The 19142-nt window shown below is 52.6% G+C and overlaps 1 long non-coding RNA gene across 1 annotated transcript; it reads right to left on the bottom strand.

Moving 5' to 3' along the window:
• Positions 1 to 4157: 4157 nt before the first annotated feature.
• LOC121059002 lies at positions 4158 to 11024 on the bottom strand. Its single transcript, XR_005814411.1, has 5 exons — positions 10435 to 11024; positions 10172 to 10262; positions 9870 to 9992; positions 6778 to 6976; positions 4158 to 5062 (listed from the first exon to the last, which is right to left on the bottom strand). It is a non-coding gene; the product is annotated as an uncharacterized LOC121059002 (long non-coding RNA).
• Between the last annotated feature and the right edge of the window lie 8118 nt (positions 11025 to 19142).

Below are 19142 nucleotides of genomic sequence, written 5' to 3'. Positions count from 1 at the left end.
AGGGGGCTGCGCACCCACCTGCCTGTGGCACTAACCCTCCTGCACTGCCTTGAGACAGGCAGCCCTGTGCAAAATGCACGGGTAATTAGCCCAGGCTTCACAGCTGCAGGGAGCAGGTGGGAATCGCAGCCCCTGAACACCCTGAAGTGCATCAAGGATACAGCAGAGATGGGACCCCCAAGCACACACAGTGTTCATCCTGTTGTACCCTCAAAATCCACTACCAAATCAAAAGGCAAAGATGTGCTCAGAAGTTCTTTGATGTTGTACAGTCACAAGTAGTAGTAAAATACTCACATCAACATTGTTACAGAATTGTCGAAAAGAGATCTGGGGGAGACACCAGGACCCTACTTATGGTACATATATACGTATAATTTTGAATTTGAACAAAATTTGTAAGTGTTCTAGTGGGAGTTATTACCTGGCATTTATAGAGCATTTCCCTGTGAAAGCATTTCCATAAATGAGATACAAATCTTTTCTCTCATTAAAAACTTTTAGCTGAAAATAGTTCATTTAGAAAAATGCATGGGTTGTAGTTTGTTTTTTTTCACCCCACATACAAAACCTCCCTCCCAATTTCTTTCACTTTTAAGTAGAAAGTTTCACCTCTGTTTTTAAACTAAGAACAAAAGTTATTTTTGTTAAGTTAAAAAAAAATTAGCTATAGCTCAAGTCATTTAAAAAAGAGTCACATAAAATTCATTCACACCTCCAGGCCACGCTACAGCCCTGTTAGTGGCAGTGGAAGCGACCCCAGCCCCAGGGCAGCGTTGTGCCCCCAGCAGAGCCCATCTCAACAGCACGGCCCAACGCTGGGCCTCAGGTACTCACCTGGAGCAGAAACACAGCCACTGCTGTGCACATGCGATAGACACAAAACAAAGACAGAAGCTGAAAATGATTTTTTTCCACCCTAAAAAGCAGCAGACTCTGTGGGACCCCACAGGTGCTTGCTGGGTGTGTAGTTCAAGTCTGAAGCTGCCTCTCAGACCCTCTGCAATCAATTCCTGTCACAGAAGCACCCTTGCCTCCTTCCCTCAAACCTATGCTCCCAGGGACAGCTCTCTGGGGGGCAGGTGAGAGGTGGCCCCACAGCTGCTCAGTATCACTCCCAACATAGTCACTCATTGCACTTCTGTGAAATGCTATTTTTTTTCCCCAACCACAGAGCATTTAAAGACAAAACATTTCTCTTTCTTCTCCCTCCTGTCTTGGATGGGCCCGTTGAGTTTCTCCACATTCCCGCTGTCAGAGCATTTTCCAAGCATCTCCTTGCAGGATGCAGAGCCAACACGCTGCAAGAACTGCCCTTTATTTACAGTGACCAAATCTGTTTTCTTGTGTGCCCAGGAAGTTTCCCAACCACCAGAATTAGATTTTCACATTACCTCAGACCAAGAAGTGTTTCAAAGCAGGACTTCATCCTACTTTGATAACTCTGGAGCACGCAAAGTGGGAAGCGCAGGGAGGTGACTCCAGTTGTGGCTGGGATGGATGAACACTGGCTGCTGAAGTCAGCGTGTAACGCATCAGCAATTAGCCTCTTTTGACTTACCCAGAGCTTTTACGCATAAGCCACATCCCAGGGATAACCTCCCTTGTTATAGTCTGATAAATGAGAGTCTGTTAACCCCATGATTTGCTTTTCAGGTCTGTTACAACTGTGCACGTGAAGCTGAAAACACGCAGAACATCCAGCTTCAGGGACTCCCCCCTGCAGCCGAATGCTGCTCAGCAGCCCAGCCCAGCTGCCTGCACCCACCTGGTGGATGATCAACTTCCAACCCCAAAGCACCCTTAAAGACAAAATCTTTATTAGGACTACTACCAAGTTACTTGCTTTCCTCCAGAGAGAATAGATTCAAACCAAAAGGGCTAATGGCTTAAAGAGCAGGGATAAAATTAAAAGGATTCAAACCATAGTGTTTTTTTCCCATTCATACAACACTCCTTTTCCTAAACAAAATAACATCATTGCCTCTGTTTCTTGCTTTTTTTCTTTTCTTGTCCTCCCTCCCACCCTCCCCCATCAGATGTTTCTCTTGATCACATCTGTAGCAAATCTGCACTTAATCCTCCACTGACACAGAAGAGGGTGGAAAAGAGGAAGGGCCAAAAGTCTGAGCCCGATGTCTGGGAGATGTGTAGCTCCAAGGGAAGAAGGGCTGGTAACGGGAGCAGGGAGCGATGCCAGCCTGGCCCATCTCCCCCCAGCCTGCCCCCCCCACTGCTCTGAATTTGTAGAGCCACAGGACCCAACTCCACCTATCCTGGGGAGCCCCAGGGCCTCCAGTGTGAGTGCAGAGAGATGCAGCTTGGGCAGTCTGAGCCTTTCATCACACTTTGCAGGAAAGCAGGAACATGCCCAGAACACGTTGGCAAAGTTTGCCCCAGCTGGCCCCATGTGGCGTGCAGGCTGACATTTCAGAGCAGGTGGAAAGCTGCTGCTGCCCAGGACAGGCAACCCCACCGCCAGCTGTGCCACATCCCAGTGCTGAGCACACACCCCTCCTGTGTGGCACCTGGGTGCAGCAAGAGCTGTTTGACCGTGGGCTTCTGCGGACTCCTTCGCTTGGCACTGAGGAAAGCAATAGTCAAATCCCCGCCACTCGCCCTGATATAAAGTAGCAGTAAGCCTGCTGACAGCAATGGAGATTCACCAACACATGCAAGAGGTGACTCAAACTTGAGGAGCATCCTCCAGCTGCAAATAAAACAGTCGGGACCTAGGTCTTGTCAGCTGGGGGATGCCAAGCCAGTGGAATTTTGGCTGGCTCCTGCCAGCTTGCAGGGATGTGCCCAGTGCGAGGAGCATCCCTGCTGAGGAGCGGCCAGGACACGGTGACGCTGAAAGCAGAGACCTGTTTGCAGCAGGATGGGGGCACTTGGCCACAGTCTACCAAATTTCACCTTCTGTAAATATAAGTCAAGTCATCTGTGGCTTAAATTATGATTAATATTACTGTTGGCATCTCACTGCAGCCAGCATGAGGAAGGTTTCTTTCTTCCTTCCCCTTCCCTTCCCCTTCCCTTTCCCTTCCCTTTCCTTTCCCCGGGACACCATGTAAGCTGTGACACCCCAGAGGCTGAGCACAGACGATACCCCCCTGGGGCCCATCAGCCCTTCCCGGGGCCGCCCCTGTCCCGGCAGGACACCAGAGCCCGGCCCAGCGCTGCGATACCGGAGGGCTCACGGCCACTTCTCAGCGTGCGCAGCCCTGCCCGAGGCCCCTCAGCACCACACCGGTGCCCTGCGAGGGGCCGGGGCCCTTCGGGGACGCGCTGGGGGCGCCGATGCCCCCCGGGCACAGGCTTGAGATTTACCTTTTGTGCCCAGGCGGCCCTGCGAGAAGGGCGGCAGGGAGCAGGCTCGCCGGCAGGAGGGGGCCCGTGCGCCCCAACCTCGGCCTCGCGTTCCCCTGCCGCGAGCCGCTTTGCGGGAGCCCCGCGCCCCCGGCGCCCCCCGCACGGGCTTCTCGGAACGGCCCCGCGCTTCTCGCCTCTCCTGCAGCGAGCCCGGGGGGGCCCCGGCGCGCCCCCGCCTCGAGCACCGCCCGCGCCCGGAGCGGCCCCGGCGCGGGGCGGCTGCAGGCGGGGAAGGGAAGGGAAGGGAAGGGAAGGGAAGGGAAGGGAAGGGAAGGGAAGGGAAGAGGGAAGGGAAGTGAGAGGGGAAGGGAAGAGAAGGGAAGGGAAGGGAAAAGAAGGGAAGGGAAGAGGGAAGGGAAGTGAGAAGGGAAGGGAAGGGAAGGGAAGGGAAGGGAAGGGAATGGAAGGGAAGGGAAGGGAAGGCGGCCGGGGAAGCGGAGCGCAAGCGGTGGCGTGGTCAATCCACAGCTTTCGGGGCCTATTTAAAGAGCGGGCCGTGGGAAACTTCTTCAGACGTGCGGTTTCTCTAAACTGAGGGACTGGTGTCATCACTGTGCCGGGTGAGTCACAGGCACAGCAAGCAGGGGGGTGACCAAAAGAACAACAAAAAATAAAATAATAATAATAATTTTAAAAAAACACAACCCCAGCAGTGGCAGTGAGTGCCTCTGCCTCGGAGGACCCAGAGCCCAATTACCTCCTGCGCAGAAGATCAAGGTTAGATCTTTTAAGAGGACGAAGCTCCAAAGAGTTTTATGGTGTTTTTTGTTTTTTTTCTTTTCTCCTTTCTCCTTTCCCTTCCAACAAGAAAACAGTCCCCTGCCTCCAGCAAAGAAAAATGAATAAACAAAAGACACAATTTCTTATCTAAAATTGTGTTGGGGGGTGGGGAGGGTGGGAGTGGCACTGAGGGCAATTCTGGCCTGAAGGGGAACCTCGAAGGGGCCCTGGACAGCTCCAGGGCCCGCAGGTGTCTGTAGAGGTTGAGCAGCCCTGACCCTGTCCCCTGGGAGGGGCCCTGGAAGCCTGGCCCTGGGTCAGCTCCTCAGGAGGAGGGACCCAGGTGTCCCCAGAGAAGCCCAGCTCTGTCCCTGATGCTGCAGGGCACCGAGCGGGTCCGAGGCTGGTGGGCACTTCAAAAGGCCTTTCTCTCTGTCCTGAAGTTGTACACCTCTTCTGCAGTTGTCCTAGCAATGAGGGAAACTGAGGCACAGCCCAGCACACATTCCCTGTTCATTGTGGGGTAGCAGCATTTAGCAGGTTTATAAACCGGAGGTTGCCCTAACCTGGAGTAGCTTATGCTTTTGAAGTGGCACTTTTCCATGTGAAAAATACATATTTCTGGGTCTCTCAATATCATCATGTGTGCAATGTGAGGTTCTCCGAACTCCCTCGGCTCCAGATCCTGAGAGTGGGACCAGGGGGTGACTTTGACCACAAAGGAGAAATACTGAGAACCAGGAGGCAGCTCTCCCCACGGGAAATGTCAGCACCAAGGCAATGGTGGGGTCACAGAGGCTTCAGCAAGCGCTGCTGACGTGCGCAGGGAGAGCAGACACGGCTCGGGGGGGTTGCACCTCCCCGCAGGCGTCAGGTCTCCTCGTGAAACGAAACTGCTCTGAGATTGAAGTTCTGAATTCTTGTAATTTGTTCTGAATCATTTTAAAATGGCCTCTGCAGGTGACTCAACCTGGGAGGAAAAAGAATAAAAATCACAAAACCACATTTCATTCATGTTTGAGATGCGCCAGCAGTCTGGGGAACAGGGCACAGACGGCTTCGTGCTGCCGACAGCTCTCGGCAGCGGGCAACGAGCAGTGGGTGACTCCAGCACCGAGCCAGGGCAGAGGCAGCAAACAGGCACCAGATTCTTGCTCCAGGTTCAAGAATCCACCCCAAATGCTTCTACGGCTAGAAATGAAGGGTGGAAAAGTTTCCAACACTGAAGAAACCTCTCCTGCACACGCAGGGAGGCATTTCTGTAGCAGCACACAGGGATGTCCCTTGACCAAGGCTGGTCACATTGCTAACATGCAGGGTGTGGGTCTGGCCATGAGCAGAGGCACTCCCAGAAGAATGGATTGTCCTCTTCCAGGAAAAATGTTCCTGGGCGTTATTGAGAGCTGCAGAAGAAAATATCAACAGTCCAAACCCAACAAAGTGGATCAGAGAGGTGGAAAAAATAAAACAAGGTCTGCATTTGGTTTGGGAGGAAATGCTTCATTTCAGGCTCAAATTTTTCTCACGTTTTAATTTAGAAAGTAAAACCTTATCGTACTGATTCTACTTCCCCTCAGGATGTCTCTCCAAGTTAGAGAGAAATCCAAACCCTTCACTGCAAGCACTCTGCGCTTTGCTTGCACTGTCCCCTTGGCAGGGACAGACGAGCAAAACCGGTGGCACTTCAGGGGTGCTGCAGCGGGACTTTGGGGGACACTGTCAAAGAGGTTCAGGGACCAGGCACCATGCAAGCACAGGGACCGTGGCTTGGCCTCTGCACGGCTCGAAAGGATTTGAAACCCAGCAGTCTGCGCTGCCCGCAGACACTTTTGAACTTAGCAGGAACCCTGTGGTGACACAGAGACACGGGCCAGAAGTCACCTTATCTGTGACCCAGATAACTGCTGTGCAGGGGCCGGCTGGGACTCAGGCTCGCACCCGCTGCGTCTGCTCCCCGGCGAGAGCCAGGCTGACCCTGAAAGGCGTCCCAGCCCCTCTGGCTGTAAATGCAGCTGCTGCAATGAGGAGGGCTGCAGGGAGTCCCAGCCCTCGCCGGAGGCATCTCTCCGGGGTGACACTGGTGTTGAGGAACCAGGCGCTGGCTCGGGGATGGCTTTTCACCATTTCTGCCCCCAAACCACTGGGGCCATGGTGAGGGGGGCAGAGAGGGTGCTGCAGGACAGGGAGCATCCCCAGGACAGGCCCAGGCTGCACACAGGACCCCGGGGCTGGGCCTCCTCACTGCAGGCGCCCCCCTCACCATCGCCTGCCATCACTCGCAGCCAGGAGGAAGCGGAGGAGGACATATTTCCCCCCCCCAGCAGACAGAGCCACTGCATGAAGTCATGAAATCGCCTTTTCTCAGCGATGCAGCAGACACAACACGCAGCAGCTTCCGGCGCTGGGGGGGCTGTGGCGCAGCAGCTCACGCACTCCAGCCACGGCTGCACTCCCCAAGCAGAAGTCTGTGCTGCGCTGGGGAAGTCGCTTGTGGCCGGTGGCCCCAGGGCGGTTTGCAGCTCCCGCTGTGCCGGGGTGGCTGTGAGGGGGCAGCAGGAGGGGAAGGAGATGTGACTTCCAGTGCTCCCCGCCACCTGCAGCTCCCTGGGGCTTGAAGAAAAGCCAGCACTGCAAACCCCACCTGGGATTTTTCTTTCTTTCTAGTGAGGATTTATGCTGAATTACCATCTCTCAGCACTTTGCTCCTCTCTTCCCCAGCACGTAGCAGGGCTGTGAAGGTGCCACAGGCAGCGACAGCCTGGTGGGGGTGGCGGCCATGGGGAGGGGAACCCCAACCCACTGCGCTGCTCCAAGACCACAGGTCCAGCGTGCTGGGCTGCCCTGCAGGCAGAGAGAAAGGAACAAAACCCAAATCAGCACTGTCCTGGAAAAAGAAAAAAAAAAAAAAGACACTACTACAAAACAAGCAAACAAAACCAAAGCAGAAATGAGAGTTTTTGATGGTTTACAAACAAACTGAGAGGCACACCAAGCCTGGGCACTCTGCTCACAGTGCTGCACTGCCAGAGCTGGCAGGGGTCAGGGTGGGCACTGGGGGCCACCTCTGCTGCCAGTCCCCTGGGCCGTGGCAGGGCCAGCCCTGCCACTGCAGTGAGAACAAACTCACTGCTTTCTGAGTCCAAGTGAAGCAGTTCCTGGGCACAAACTGCCAGGACACAGCCAGGGCTGTCCGCAGACTCCTCCTGCTCTCTCAGGACCAGCCCCAGTCAGGGTGATGCAAGCCTCCCTGCAAGCAGGATTTCCCCCTCAGCAAACATAAGCAGCCTCCCCAGGCAGAGAGCGGGCCCCAGGCCCCGTGCAATGGGCTCACACGGGTGGCTGCAGCCACTGCAGCACAAACACCTTAGGAATAATTCACCAAGAAAACCCCTATCTCATAAACACTTCAAACCACAACTGGTGCATTTCCTTGATTACCAGCCCCAAACTTTTCATTAGGAATTACTTATTAAACGGGGATCTAACCTTTCTCCCGTCTGGTAGCAGATAACGAGTGTTTTATTAAGTCGTTGTGAGCGACCAGCAGCTAATGCAAGCTGCATCCGCTTTATCTGAGGGCTCTGTACTTCATTAGCGATGGATTGTTATGCCATTTATAATTAAGCGTTCTATGCTTCGAAATATGGTGCAGTAAGCAGCGGCAGCAGTCACTGCACAGGCAGATGGGACTGGAGAAGTGTCCTGCAATGGATGCGTGCTGCAAGCGTCGCAGCGCCTGCAGGTGGAGGCAGTGCAGCCACAGCTCGTGTCGGTACCGGGCAGCGGGGCTCTGCGACACGTCTGAAAGCAGGGGCTGTGCTCTTCCTCACGCTGCTGCCAGGGGGATTTTTACGTGTGCCACATTCTGCTGTCCCATTGACTTTGGGTGGAAGATGGCTAACCTGAGCAAGGGAAATGATGGGATTCTCACTGGGAAGGTTTCAGGTGAAATTTCTGCTGTGAAATTTGGCCCCAGAAATGAGGTTTTGATACAGCTGAGATCAACTGTAGCAGGAATATCACCCACAGCCTTATCCCTAGGAATATCACAGCCCCCTTGACTTATCCGTGTACAGCACAGACCAACACAGAATCTCCCAAAGCAGCCACTCACCCTGAAGGAGGAAAACTCTAATGAAAAGAATAATTAACAGATGGCTTCATCCCTATATCCAACGCCAATAATTTAAACCTGATGAGCGAGGAAAGAAAAACCACACTCCCATTATTTCAGACTCACTAAGTTTGGTCAGTTGGGTTGTGTTTTTTCATTAGCATGCTGTCTTGTGATAAGTAATTTTCCTTAATGCCTCAAATCACTCTTGATACCACTGTGGTGTTCCTGTGGCCAGCATGAAGTATGAGGAGGTCACAGCAGATGTGTCTTTGCTGGGATGGGGTTTCATTAAATGCGAGTGACCACAGAATTTAACAGTGGAGCCCAGCACCACTGCCCACTAATTGCTTTAGTGTGCTTCTGGTACCACCACAATTTCCCTTCTCCAGTATTGGGATTTGTCTACTTAATCCAATGCCCTTCATCAGGATTGTAGGAAGATGTGGCCTTGATATGTAAATACCACTTTTTCTGAGTCTTCAGTGTTTCTTCAGAATCAAGTAGCCATGCATTTAGCTCAAGAGACAGCCCTGCCCAGAAAACATCTCCTTGCATCAGGCCTGGAGCTCTGTTTCCCCAGTGCAATAAAGGGCTATAATGACCCGCTGGTGACACAGCTCAACAGCCTCACATTTCTCAGATGAGGAAACTGAGGCACTGGTAGGAAATCACCCTCCACCTATGGTCACCTCACAGGCTAATTCTTATCTGGGAAAAGGCAAAAGCTGTGAAAGCACACCAAAGAATCAGGGCACCTCCTGGGTGCTCCCAGTGCTTGCAGAAAATCAAATGCCTTTAAGGCAATCAGAGCTAAAAGCCCAAAGACGTCCCTCCGAAGCACCAGGCAAACCAAGCAAAACCCTAATGCTGCCAAGAAAGCAAGGACTGGAGCAGGGGCTGAGCCCAGCCCCAGCAGCTCTGAGTCCCAGCCCCACTGAGGGAGTGCTCAGCATCCCCTGCGGCTGGCAGACCCGCTAGAGGCTGCTTGGAGTCATCTCTATTGAACGAACACGTGGCATTATGGCTTGTTTTGCTTTAACTAAGTAAAATCCATCTGTGTTATTGTGCTATTTCTATTCCTAAATCTTGCATTACATTGAAAGTCTTTTAAACCATCTGCACAAAAGGACTCTATGTGGTTTCTAGGGCATTTTCTGTTTAACTTGCATTAAAGTGTACCGAAGAGCTACAAGTGCATTAGCGGTCCTGCTTCCAAATTGCTGTTATAACCTTTGCCCTCAGCCAATCAATCTTGCTGACACCCATTAAAATGAGCTCATGGTGCTGTTTTTATGGCCGGATTAAGTGGTATATCTGTAGCTCAGGCGGTTCGGTAAGGGCGTCACACTGCTAATGATTTCTTTATTGATCTTTAATGATTTCCTACATTAGTACAAGCAACATTAGCCTCAACAACATGCTCCAGGACAGACTGACTAAATAATTCACTGCAGCAAACTGTGATCACATAACTGCACATTTCTCCTTTGCATTAAGAAATGGAGGTGGAAGCTGCATAATTATATTCTCTGATATAACAGAGAAAGCTGTTTCCTCCCCACAGTTTTCTCCCAGCCTTCCCACCCCCAAGCCAGTGACAGCCCTGTGGTGTGAAGAAATTTTCCCATAAGGGGCCAGGGATCTGCCCCAAATTACTCACCAGAAGAAGAAATTATCAGCACGGTCAAGGCTTTACTCTGCTTCTGCCAAGGAAACACAGTGCCTCAGGGGCCGTGGGGACATTAGGATGAGCCAGGGTCTGACAGGTCTCAGCATCAGAGCGCTGCTGGGATGATGATCAGATAAGACATCACTGATGTAGGATGCCAGATGCTGCCACTTACCCATCCACACCCTGGCACACACACTCCCCTTCAGGACACCCCACAGCCAGTGTTTCACAGCCATGACAATATTTAAGATCCAAATTCCCAGGCTGTGGTTTGCTTCACATATAGACACCTGGGCAGTTTGGGGAAATGTTGCACCAGGGCTGCCTGCGAGGGGAGGTCTGAAGGCTCCTGGACCTGCTCCAGCTTGCTCTGCTTCACCTCTGAGGAAGAAAGCAGAAATAAGAGGTTTAACAGTCCTCAACATACTAAAATGAACTTTTAAAATCACTGGGATGAGGCTGACTTTCATTCCTAGCTGGAGCTCAGATGGAGGTCTCCCTGTGCCACCAACACACACAGGATGGTTTACAGGAAACCACCTACAGAGCTCACCTGTAGAGGAATGGCATGGCCAGCACAAAGGCATGCTGCAGGCAAAGTGCTCTGCTGCACTGGTGGCATGAGCAGCAGGAGAGGGTCCCCATGTCCCATCTCCACACCAGTGCCATGGCAGGTACACACAGCTGCCAGAGCGAGCCAGACACTGAGTGAGCAAGAAGGCTGCCGCAGCCACCTCCTGGCCACAAAGCCCAGGGGAAGCCCTTCAAAAGCAGACTTGGCAGCATCACTTCATTATTTCCTTGGTTCAGCCTACCCCAGAGGTTATTCTTTTGGTGGCACACTGAGGATCTAGTCCTGGACAGGGAGAGCTGCTCCCTGCCAGCTGCTGGCCACTAAGCCAGCCTGCCCAGCTGCGTGGCTCGGGATGCACCAGGTGCTCAGGTGCTGCGAGAAATCCAGCTGCAATCTGCAGCCTTTCTGCCAGGAGGTAACGGGGAAGCACTAGTCCCACTGCCACACCATTTAATTGGGCAAAGCACTCAGTGGCGTGGGTCAAATTCTCCACAGGTGCTGGTGTAAAGCCAGATGAGGCTGGGCATGCCACAGTCTTCATTAGCGTAACTGGTTGCAAACCACAGCTCTTGACCTGCAAATAGAAATGATTTCTTCATTAATGGAAATGTCAACAGTGGGGAACCTGTGGTTTCTAATGACACAGCCATTTTCATCAAGCATACAGACAAACTATTAAGAAAACAAAAAACTGTGGCCTTCTTCCCTCTCCCCCAACCTAATGCAGGGATTTTTTTTCTTGAAATGAAACGTGACACTTCGAGGTTGTGCAGAGAAGGAGCTCTTTCCTACAGAGACATAGAGTTAAACCTCACCATTACTCAAATTCACAAGGTAAACCCTCCCTGATGCTATCACTAGTACATCAGTGACGGGAAAGGCTTCAGGATGGCACCTGTGAATGTCACAGCTTGGTGATTCCAGAGGACAAGGCCAGAGGGGCACAAGGACACGGCATGGTTGAGACAGGATGCTTTGGGGAGTGCTGTGTTTGCCTGTGACTAACGAGGTGTCTTAGTGATGTTCCTATTCCTACTGCCCTCCCCTATCCTCTCACCAGATAGCTGCTGGGGGGGACTGCGTGCCACAGGGCCTCTGGGCTTTCATAGGATTTTTCTGTGTGTCCTACAAATCACCGCTGACATCAGGTGCCAGGGTGTGCAGAAGACAGAGTGCAGAAGGCACTGCAGCCAGTGCCTTCCCCTGCTGGCACTTGCTCAGCCACTGAGCATGCAGAAGCTGAGAGCTCCACTGGGTGATCTCAGTGACTAGGAAAAATGTGCTAGAAAAAGGATTTTTTTGGAGTCTTGGTACAGATGGGCCTGCTAAACAAATGAGGCTGCTCAGATGAGTCCAAATTAGAAGCCAGAAAAGACAGACCATGGCTCTAAACAAATAAACAAACTAAAGCAAGAGCTCATTTGCATCCTTCAGCCCTCAAATAAACCGCAGAGGATATTCTTGGCAGAAATGCAGCGACAGCATCTAACACCTGGACTAAACTCTACTGTCAGTAGCGCAAATTGCTGTGCCAACCCCATGTCCCACACACCAGCCCTCTTACAGCACCCATCAAGCACTGCAGCAAAATCTGCCCCCAAAAACTTGCCAAGGGCTATCTTCCACCTCTCCTGCCCAGATGCTGCAGCACAGAAGATGTGCTTGTTGCTGTAATTATTTGCATGAGCAAAGCACCAGTGGCAACACTGAGTTTGCATCATGTCAAGCAGAGCCACTGCAACCCAATGCCTAAGTCAGCAGAGTAGGATTTTGCAAAAAAAAAGATGCACTGGGAGGGCTGGGAGTGCAAGAGCCACTGTGACCCATAGGCACCAGCTCAGGTGACACAAACGAGCAACTTAATGATAGTTCTGAAATGAAAGCCAGCGTCCAGCCTCGCAGTCATGGGCAAAGAGTAGAAAAAGTGAACAGAAAAGCCTCAACTGTGGCTAACAACAACAACAAAATAATAATAAAAAAAGCCTGCTTATTTTATTTTTCTGGGTGACTTTTATTTTATTTTATTTTATTTTATTATGGCTATCCCTGGGTGGCTGAGCATGGAGTGTGGCAATGCTGCAACCTCAGTTAGAGAAAGTGTGTTCTCTACTGAGCAGAAATAGACCAAAAGGCAAGAAAACGAACAAACAAACAGAAAAACACAACATTGAAACAGAGCACTCAGACAAGGTAGAGGCTCAGAACTGATCCTCCGCTCCAGAGAGGCATTCTCAGAGCAGACTCAGTTGCTGGGTCCTGAGCTCATGAGGCTCAGGCCCAGCCCTCTCCACGCTGCCACACTACGAACAGCACATGGCAAACATCCCCTGCCCTTGATGCACGAAATACCAGCTGGGACAATTCCCCAAAGCTGGGAGCCCGAGGGGATTTTGTCCCTGGCTGGCTGAATCACAGCCCACCCCCCCACCCCCACCCCCCAGCACTTCATCCTCCTCAGCTCAAGCTTTACAAAGTATTTCCCAATATTACGTTTCCAACACTATCCAGCCATGCCTGTGGACAGAGCCACATCACATGCCCCATCAACACCCCTCTCATCCAAGCTGCCTTGAGCTCCCACAGGAACCATTTCCCAATGGTGAAAAAATATTGCAGAGCAGTGAAACCAGCTCCTTGATGCCAGCTCTGCTCTGTCACAGCCTGAAACACGTGCAAGGCTGAGAGCCTGCCCTTGTTTTCTTGAGGTGGACATCTCCACAGACACAATTCACACCTCAAAAAGCATGCTGTAAAATGTGCTTCTGACAAATACTGCTCTGGTTAACTTATCAGTGGGAAGATGTAAAGGTTATCAGTAAAGGATACAGTCATCAGGCGAAGTCCTCAGCTAGTAGAAATCAGTGTAGCCCCTTGAAGACAAGAAAGCAATGTCACATTTTATTAGCTGAAACCCTGAATTTATGCACACATTTGGAGTGGCAGGGTGGTAGTGGCCGGGAGCGCTTTGTGCAAGGCTGATGGGGCAGCTGTATCCCTATGAGATGCAGCAGGGAAGGCTGGTGGCAAACACCATGCCCTTGAGTAACTTTGAGTATTTTTTTTAAGGGGGGTGGGTAGGGGAGGTGGGTGTAAGGTATAAATAAATAAAATGACATTTAATTGCACAATCTACGTACAATCAGTGTTGGATAGTTCATAAAGTGGCAACAGCCTTGCTGCACCAGAGGGAGGTGTCAAGTGGAGATGAATTACAGTGAAAAAAACAGATATTTTTGTTCTCATCCATGCCCTTTATATTTATTCAGAATAAAACGTTTATACTCCAGAGAAAGAGCATCCCCTGGAAGGAGCAGTTATTAACCGTTACTTAGGGACAACATCCTTGCAAGGGACTGCATCTCACAGCCCAAGCAGAAACCTCGTCCCTCAGGCTTTCAGCCCTTTGGACACCAGGACAGCCTCAGCGGGGTGCTGGCAGGACCGGCAGGCGGTGAGCTGCGCTGCGGGCTGCGGATGGTGCCGGCAGCCTGAACCGTGTGTCCTCAGAGCCTCGAGCTGCTGCTGGCCGTGGCCAGTGGCTCCACCGGCAAAGCCACAAATGGCCCCTGATGCCTATCGACCAGGGGCCTGGCAGCGGGTGCCAGGGGCCCCGCGGGGCGTGCGGGTGGCTGCGGACATCGATCGCCTTTGCAGCGGAGCAGGAGCCAAGGCCACCCGGGGCGGCACGGGGAGCGCGACCCGGGCGCCAGCGCCATGCGGGAAGGCCGCGGGCCATCGCCCGTCCTGCGAGGGCTGCCGGCGGCGGGCGCGACACCACCGGCTGCACCCGAGGGCCCTCAGCTCGCGCACGGGTGCCGAGCAGCGCCCTCAGGAAGGTCCCAGCCCCTCGCTGCAGCACCCCCCGGGCAACCCCACGGGCCGGACCCCAGCAGCGCTCGGCCCCGATGCGCGGCGCCGGGACGGGGGCGTCCGCCCCGCAGGAGGCTCAGGCCCAGGGCATCGGAGCACGGGGCTTTGTCTCCCTCTAGCGCACGCCGCTCCGAAGCGGCTCTGCGGCGAGACGCGGCGCCCAGGGGTGCCCTCGGCCGAGGAGCTCGGCGGAGGCCCGGGGCGCGCAGGCCTTGCCCGTGGGGGGGGCATGCCTTTGCGCTGCTCCCGGGGCGAGGCCTGTGGAGGGGAGAAGGAGGCGGTGCCGGCCCCGCGGCGGGCCTGCCCTGCCCTGCCCTGCCCTGCCCGCCCTGAGGCGCGGAGCGGGTCCCAGCAGAGGCTGCTGGCCGCCGGAGCCGCCGCCCGGAGCAGCGCCCGGAGTTTGTCTCCTGCAGCGATGCAGCTGGAAGAGCTCTGTCACGGCCCCACACCTTCTGTATTGACTTTCCCAGTTTGTCCTGTTAAACAAATGTTCTGGCAGAGGTATAGGGGGACTTATTATCCTTGCATTACAATATCCGATCCACTGATATATCTATTATTCATTTATTTTTCTATTATTCATTTATTCACTGGGAATTTAGAGGCAATCAGAAAGGCACTCTTGGTCATTTTGCTATAAAAGCATTTTTGATCCTCTTCTCTGCCAATGCAAACTCGTCTCTCTCCCTTAAAATACATTAATGACCCATTACAGGGATGGGATCTGATGCCCTGCTTATATATAGGAGCGTCTTTGGAGATTTTGAAATTGATATAAATAAACCGGGGCCTGTTGTTAATGCGTTCATTAGGCAAGGGGTGGGCTGGGATGAGGAACACAATATTTTCCACTCCAAGCTCTCCAGAGGCTCTCCAGTCATAGATGTTAATGCCTAAAAAACAAAACAAAACAAAACAATGACAAGTTGGGCTCTCCTGTCCTGCTCCCCAGAAGCCACAAGGACCAACACCAGTGGCTTCTCCTGCACAGGTGGCATGTGGCTGCCCCAGCCCAAATGGTACCAGGGATCACCCTGACACCTTAAAACCACCCCAAATCCCCAGGAATTATTTACCAGACACCAGCATCCACACTTGGCTCATCCAGGAGGATGAGGCAATTGCACAAGGCAGTGGCAAAGGTCTTATCCTGCCTCTGTCCCCAGCCCCACTGCTGTCCTGTCCATCTGTGCCATGCTGTGGCTCTGTTTTTCACCTCTCAGACACACGACTGTCATTGTAATCCAAGCATACGGATAATCTTAAATTAACAGTCACTGATAATTTAGCCAGTGCAGCCCTGTATGGTGAAGCAGAACACTGGTCCAGTCTGCTAATGCATTCATCAGCACATTTACCCTCCTTGATTTTTCGGGGGCTGGGATCTTACATCATCATCCTTCCTGGGGGAGACATCATGGCTCTGCAGGGTACAGACCAGCACTGGCACCTCTGTCCTGGAGCCTCAAAGCCATAAGCAACTGGGATCAAACTCGTGCTCACTATGGGAGATGTCCTTCGGCATCAGGGGGGTTCAGAGCAGATTCCGTCCACATGTAAAGGTAGAGGAGCAACTAGCAGAGTACCAGCTTCAATGTTACTCCAAGAACAGGGTAATGAAACACAATCAGGTATGTAAGTCAGTCTGCTCATACACACTGAGAATTTCCTTGATTCACCAAAGCAATGAGAGTCAGAAGAAATGGTCCTGTTCTGCAATGTGTGTGCAGTCTGGGCCACTGCTTTCTTCCTCACCTTCAAGGACCACAAGTCCCTTCAGGGTCCATATCATAGTCTTCTCCCAGGAGCTAGCAGTACCCTTGTCATTAACTATATTATTTGGATGTGAAATAATACACCACCATGTATACTGTATACATAATACTGCCACCATGCCAAAAACTATCTGCAAAGGGCGGCTCAGGAGGAGATGGATGCACATCACCACCTTTGCTTTGCATCCTCAGCAAGTACTGTTTTTGAGTCAAGGGGACTTGCAGGGGAAATATCAACCATGAAAATCCAGCAGCAATGGGAGAGCAAAGAGGAAAAAAAGAACTAGACAATAACTCTACTCCTATGCCTCTACTCCATCTCTCCCACTGCCTGACGGAGGGACAGGAATGTCCCTCTCCCCTGGGCCACAAAAAGCGATCAGGCTCATTCAGCAGGGCTGAAGGCTGTGGTAAGCTCCAGGAATGTAAGTCAGCACCCCCAGGATGGGATGGCTGCAGCCCAGCCCCATGGCTGTCCCAAACCCTGCACCCTGTTTGCTGGAGGGGGAAAATCACTGTGGTGCTGGGACCAGGTCCCGGCAGCTCTCGCAGCTGCATAATGTCTCCTCACTTCTCTTTTCCCCCTGTGATACTGTGGCCATTCTCAGCAGTGGTCACCCCCCCGTGAGGTCGCCTTTCCTCACTTCTCCCTTTGCTCCTGGCCTGAGATATCAGTCCCCAGTCCCACAGGTGCTTCCCAGTCCCCAGCAGCTCCTTTTGCACGTGTGAACAGCGAGAGCAGCTTGTACAGGCACCCCAACACACCAAGACCTCTGTAAAGAGCTTCTTGCTCCATTGCATGGGGGAACTGGCCCCAAGCATTGCTTGAGGTTGCTGAGCAAGACAAGGGCAGGACAGGGCCATCGTGAACCCAAAACCCATCCTCCAGCCACCACCACTGCTTCCCCCAGCCCTGCAGCTCACGGCTGCACCGTGCTCCAAGGACAGCTTTGCGCTGTCACCCACCACACACTTGCCTTTCGGGGTTGCACTCTGAAACAAAGCCAGAAAAGGTGGTTTGCTGGTGTCCTACTTCTTCTTTAGCATCTCAGCTCTTCTTCCACTTCCGTAAGTGGCATCTTTCCCCATATGGCCTCTGCTCCGGGGGAACAGGCCCAGACCTGCTGCTGGCCTCGTCTTCCCGGAAGGCATTTCACCTCTTATCACCCCGCTTGCTTGGGAGGATCTCCCCACCCCAGAAAAAAGAATGAAGCAGTGGATGGGCTGGAAATAAGGGCTTGGCTGGGGACTGGCTTGCTTGGCTGGAGATTTTGCATTTCTTCCAAAGAGCCCGGTCACAAGCTCCCGTAGCACCACGCCGGTGGCAGAGTCGAGGGCAGCTGAGCAGCCATGCCAGCAGATGCCCCAGGTTGCACACCCTCCCCCTGGGTGCACTGGCTTTTTAAATGGAAAGAAGCAAGAAAATAGCAAACAGAAGTGGCCAGGTCAGAGCCAGAAAGCACTCAACTGAGTGGCTCCCTCTCATCCCAGCTATTAAACATTTGTGTAACTCATGCAATGGACAAGTGTGTCTGCAACAGAGGGACCAGTACAGATTGGGGATGCATCTCAGAGAAGGCACCCAACCCTAAATGATTCTTGGGGACACCACACTGAACTCTGCCAGGTGCTGTGGCTGCAGGATGACTCTAGCCCAGCCCAAAACCTGCTCTGCGCAGGGCTGCATGCAGAGCCAGGCTGTAGCACAGGGCAATGCTGCTGCAGTGCAGTGAGCATCCCTATGGTCCACCACAGGTGTAGCCAGCAGCACAAACCACCTCAATGCTTAGATGCCAACTGCCAGCAACTGAAGGAAAAGGGAAAGGAAAAAAGGAAAAAAGGAACCTTCCAAACCCCCACCAAACTAATTTCATCAGCATTATGAAAAAAAAAAAAGGGGGGGGTGGGAGTTATTGCTGCCTGCAAACATTCAGGCTCCTGAGCAAGGTCTTTCATGGGTAATTCCTGCTGTAATTAACATCTCTGGGGTTAATGTATCCAAGTTTCAGGGGATAAAAAGATGCATTGTTAACAGCCTGTGCTCCTGGTTGTGTCCTGTCCAGGCTGGGGTTGGAATGACCAGGAAATAGCAGCTTTCATCTGCCATTAGTGTCAAAACAGCTGTTATACCCCGGAAATTAAAACTATTCACTGTAGTAAAGTTTTAATGTCCGCGGTTTTATTTGACGTCCTGTGACTTATGGGCTGGACTGGATTCCCCTGCTCTGATCTCCTGGATTTATGAGCTTGAAAAATTCACCAAGTGACTCTTTCAGTGCCACAGCAACGACAGACCCCATGCTGAGCTGACGGGGAGGGAGCAAAACACAGCTGCAGGGCACCCGTTCCATGCCCAACACCAATGGAGAGGTAAGCTCAGCCACAGCCGAAGGAAGGAGAGCCATCCTGTCCCAGCCAAAACACCTCTGCCCGGGTGCCTCGCGTGGGGCTGGGCACCATCTCCTGCAGCATCGCCTCTGCCTTTCCCCAGAACAACATGGAGCAAGAGGCAATGGCCAAAGCAGAGCACCAGGATGGGTGCAACACAGCACGAAGGGGACAGAGCGGAGAGCAGGGAGAGGCTGTGGGGAGGACAACAGGAGCAAGGATCTGATCTGCATTTCACAGGCAGCTAAGTTTCCAGCTCAGTAAGCTTTGTGCTGCTCTGTCCTCAGGAAACCTCCCCACTGCCCAAGCGATGCTCTGGCTGCGATGGCTGAGTACATCCATCAGCACATCTCTGCAAGGTGGCTGGAATGAAGCAGAGCATGTAAGGGACACCCGAGGAGAAGGGACAGGTTCTCCAGCACTGCATGGGGACATGAGGCACAGTGGGCTGCACCAGCCAGTGCTGGAGGTGGGGACATGCTGCTGCAGGAGAGAGGAAAATCCACTATGTAACTCACCCTGGCCTCAAATTGTCCCATGCATTTTATAGTCCATGGGTACCTTCCCAGCCACAGGTACCTCCCTGCAAATTTCCATGCTGGTCCACCAGGGATTTGCATATCTGGGAATAAAGACAGGCAGCAGGACTCTGCA

This window comes from Cygnus olor, chromosome 23 (assembly GCF_009769625.2).
Source record: "Cygnus olor isolate bCygOlo1 chromosome 23, bCygOlo1.pri.v2, whole genome shotgun sequence".
NCBI classification, from domain to species: Eukaryota; Metazoa; Chordata; class Aves; order Anseriformes; family Anatidae; genus Cygnus; species Cygnus olor.
The sequence above is the reverse complement of the archived record's forward strand: the minus strand, read 5'-3'. Positions and strand labels throughout refer to the sequence as shown.